Here is a 4,894-nt window from a genome sequence, read left to right as displayed (position 1 = left end):
CCAATCGCCCCTCTACTGCAGGGACCCAGCTCCGCGACAATCGATCTGCGGCTAGGCCTCCACCCCGGCGGTCATGGCTCAGGCAACCGGAGCCGTCAGGGTCCTAAGGCATCCCTCTCTCACCGTCTACCCCAACACACATACTCACACTCGCACACACGCACATCCCAGTGCTTTCCGAAGCTCCTGGCCTGACCTTGATCTGCCTCTGGAGAAAGCAGTCGGAGAACTTTGCAGCCGCATTCTGAGAACTGAAAACACATACGGAGGCGGAGAGGCGCTCAGGAAAGTTCTGTAAATCTTAAGCCAGAATCAAGATGACGCATTTGAACAAGCTGTTGTTGATTGATTGCCCAACGTGAGAAGAAATGGGAATGATGTTAACAATGAGAGAGTAAAAAGCACTCTAAAAACTCAAAATAAACCAAGTATGATTGAGCAAGATTGAGCTACAGATGCCTTCACACTAGCAGAACCAAAGACTTTTATTAAAGTTGTTTTACCCTCAATACTGTCACCCATGTTTACAATCCATAGAGCATTGGAAAAGTGTTCATACCCCTAGAGTGTCTATGAAATTTGTCAAATTACAACAACAGAATTGAGATATTTTAACAGCATGCAATGGCATCGGTGTGCAATGGCACTAGACTAGTTTTTAGAATTTTCTGTTTTTATCTGGAGTGTGTACATTTCAAAAGTTGGCTTCCACTCCCACTTTTATTATTGTTATTATTATTATTACTATTATTTTCTCTCACAATCATGTTGTTTTTCTCTCCCCCAATCCTTCGTTTTCCAAACCTGCTGATTCAAGCAGGGATAGAAAAAAAACAAAAACAACAAAAAAAAACCATAACATTAAATTCAACCAATTTTTTTTAACATTTATTTATTTTTTATTTCCAAGAGGAAATATGGTCCCAACTATTAACAGCATTGGTATAGATGTCCGTTTTGCTTTGGTGGCCAACTGCTAGTTTTAACAGGACTTTTCATTCAGATCTGGAATGCTCTATTGTTCCCCATCTCTGAGCTCAATTTTTTTTTTTTTTACGAGACAGATTGACACAAAGTAGCGTACGATTGTTTAGTGGACGGAGATGTAAAATTTATTTTCAGTTTTTGTCTTTAAACCTCAAGCTAGGGTATGCATTTGTATTCATAGTCCTAAAAGAAAAAAGTGCGCCCATCTCTTAAGTAGAATAGGATTGACTCTCAACACATATCCAGCTGTTTTATGAAGGGGTAACAGGTTCATGAAAAAACTGTAGTGAGTTTGATAACAAGTGAACACGACCCTTTCAGGTTAGTGATAGGTCTGTTGAGAAGTTTATAGGACAATTACACAGTGAAAACAGAAGAAGAAGAAGGTGTTCTGGTCAGATGAGATCAAGATTGAACCTTTTGTCCTACATGCACCCCCTCTAATATCTGCTGGACAACTGTGACTGCACCCTGAACACTCCATCCCTACAATGAAACACGGTGGTGGTGGTAACCCCAAGTTGTTAATGTGCTTTTCTTCTGCAGAAACAAAGATACTGGAGATGGATGGAGCAAAAATACAGAGCGATCTGGAAGTAAAACTTGTTACAGGATGGAAAAGACCTGAGACTGGGACAGAACCGTCCAGCAGGTCAGTGACTCTAAACATACAGTGAGAGGTACGAGGGAGAGGCTTAAATCAAAGTTTATGGTTTATATATTTATGTGTTAGAGAGGCCTAGTCAAAGGACACAAATCCGTTTCAGAATCAGATGCAGGAATGGCATTTGAAAGATTTGAAAAATATTTAAAGATTCTTTCCATCCAATATAACTGAGCCCTAGCCATTTTTTCAACAAAAAAAAAAAAAAAAAAAGAACAATGAGGAAATCTTTCATGTTTTAGATGTTTGAAGGTGGTAGAATCATACCCCAGAAGACTTGTGGATATAACTGCAGGGAATGATAACTGGGGCTTTGGGTGGGGAGGTCCATGCCACCCTTGTCATACTTGTGGTGAAATATTGAAAAATTACACTGTAAAAAAAAATAAAGTCTCTAATTTACATTAAAATACCTGCAGCTGTAGCACAGAATTTTGCCATAGAAATATGGATTTTAATGTGTTTATACGGTAAAATTCTGGTAACCACAGCTGCCGGTATTTTACCATAAACTATAGATTTTGTTATAGTGTATCTTGTATTGTATTTCTATAATCTACATCAGAAAATAAAAAAAAGATGTTGAGGTTATAACATAACTAAATGTGAAAAGGTTCATTGGACGTGAAGGCCTTATGAAAGGCCCTGCATTTCTAAGTTAGTATTTTGCACGTCTATTACTTTTAATTGCATCTATAAAGAAAAGTGGCAATGAAAGTTATTCCAGTATCTTAATTTAGATGTTTATTTTTTTGGGGGGGAGATTTTTTTATTTTTTATTTTTTGGCCTTTATCTCACAGACTGCAGCGGAACAAAGAATAAAGCCGTGTAGGTGATTAAGTTGACCATTTAGGGAATGTAAATCTATATCACTGATACTTTGACATGACTCATGTGTTCTCATGTTGCCTGGCCTGTATTGGCTGTGTTGAGTACAATATGCTGTGAAGAGTGTCTTTTACCTCTTCGCGTTATTAACATCTAATATTGATGCTGGGTCTTCTTAGCTGAGCTTAATTTGAGATGGTGGAGATGATAACGAGCGTGAACTCTGGAGGAGAGGCTGTGTTTAACCAGCACTGTGTTACATCTTCCACTTAATGTATGGGAATAGAGTAAAACTTTAAAAGTAAGGTCTTCCCTCAATTTCTGAAAATGATGAGTTATGGGCTGCCATTTGCAAAGTTACACAATCAAAAATGAACCATAGTTTGGACGAGACAGCCTAGTCCAAATTGTTGGACTAGGACTCTGTTTTGTTTCATAAAAGTTAGAAAACAGAAGCTTATTTGTCAAAGTTAGATGTTCACCATGTTATTAATTAATCTATAAAGGTCCAAAGATCCAAATTAAGTATTAAATTGGCAAGTTGAATATTTAGTTTACAAACTAAATATTTTTGCTAGAAAGCTAACAGTTTAGCTCCACAATAAATATTTTGGTAGCAAGTTTGAAACTAAAGATTTAGGTTAGAGCTAAGTATTTAGCTCCAAGCTGCATTGGATTTGAAAACTAAATATTTAGCTTTTTAGAGTTGATCTATTTCATAGATCAACTCCCTTTTTTGTCTTTTACATCAGGCTAAAAGAAAAACTAATTATTGCTGATAATATTTGACTGTGTAACTTTACAATGGCGCCTGATAAAGCTCTGCAACAACCCGAGCTCTTAAAATGGCAGGAAAATGTCTACGACATAGACTCTACATCACGTGGACAAATATTCGAGCAGTTTAGAGGTTTAAAAGTGTGTTGGAAAAGTACTTTTTTCTGAGTCGAATAACTGCAAAACAAACAGCTTCACTTCAGTTATTTGCAAAAAATAAAATAAAAAGAAGCAAAGAAAAAAACCACAACACCAGGTGCAATTTTTATAATTTGCACAAAGTCAACTGTTATGCATACTACAAAAATTTAGAAAAATAAGCTTCAGCAGATTGCAGAAATTTTGTAGCCTTGAACAAATTCTGCTATGGCTTTAATTTATGATATTTGTTTACATTTGTCTAAAGCTTTTATAAATAAAGCTTTTTTTTTAAACGTATTTGTTAAAACTCTCCCTGTGGCCTGACAGTATAAATGAAACTGATAATCTATGAAAATACCCCCCACCCCTTCCTTTGGTCCTACTGCCACCTGCAGAAAGGCACACTGAAAAAAGCACCAACTTTAAAATAAATGAATTTGTTACATTTAATTGAAAAAAGTTTGTCAAACTCAATTTAGTTACATTTAACATGACAACTTAATAATTGAAATATATTTACTTGGAAAGCCTTAATTAGATTTTTTTGTAGCATATTAGCAACATTTTTGCTAAGTTGGATCACCTGCTTTGTTTTTGTTTGTTTGTTTTTTCTGTTTTCAGTGCACAGCTCCCAGTCAGAGCCAGGAGGAAATTCTTAGAAGTGTCAGTCACGCTGGTTATCAAGTGCGTAAAAAACCCCAAAGTTGTTTCCTGTTTTATTTTCACATGATAGAAGAGCAGCTGAAGTATGTCTAAAAAACCCTGTGAATATGATTTTCATGGCCGACGCCATACCTTAGCTGCTCACCAGCACTGTAAAAGCCTTCAGACATGAATAGAAACCCTTTAAATATTTACAGTGAGTAATTAAACCCTTTTAATTTGTTGCTCCACTGTCTCTTTCCCTGTTTTTTATTTTTTTTTCTCTCCCTCTCCCTCTCATACACAAATGCAGCAGGCCAACACTTTGACATACAGGATGTGCATCTCTCAGTATTCTACAATCCGGCGGTTTGTTTTTGTCTACGTGCAACACTAAAACAGCCATATTCGAAAAAGCTGCGTCCGCAATCACGCTATCGCAATAATGACGTTGTTTATTCGAATCAAAACATGGATGGAGGGCGCGCGGAGCGCCTGGCGGGGGCTTGTTTGCCGTTTGCTTGTGTTCTAATATCTACTTTTTGCAGAGCTGTGCTGACACACTGTGTGTGGTCCACTTTGGTCCGGGCTGTCGAAGCGAAGGGCCACGGCGGTGTGCGTTGTTGTCTTTTTGACTTCATCTTTCAACACCGGTCAGCGTTGCTTATAATAAAACCAGATTATGAAAACATTCTTGAGACCTGACATGGACTGACAAATTCAAATATCAACAAGAAGATATGACAAAAAAAAAAAAAAAAAAAGGGCACCCAGAGCGGTCTGCCACTGCTCGTGTAAACAGTTAATGAATTTCTGAGTTATTCCGACTTTTTTTTTTTGTCTATATTTTATCA

Source organism: Xiphophorus couchianus, chromosome 5, assembly GCF_001444195.1.
Source record: "Xiphophorus couchianus chromosome 5, X_couchianus-1.0, whole genome shotgun sequence".
Taxonomy (NCBI): Eukaryota; Metazoa; Chordata; class Actinopteri; order Cyprinodontiformes; family Poeciliidae; genus Xiphophorus; species Xiphophorus couchianus.
The sequence above is the reverse complement of the archived record's forward strand: the minus strand, read 5'-3'. Positions refer to the sequence as shown.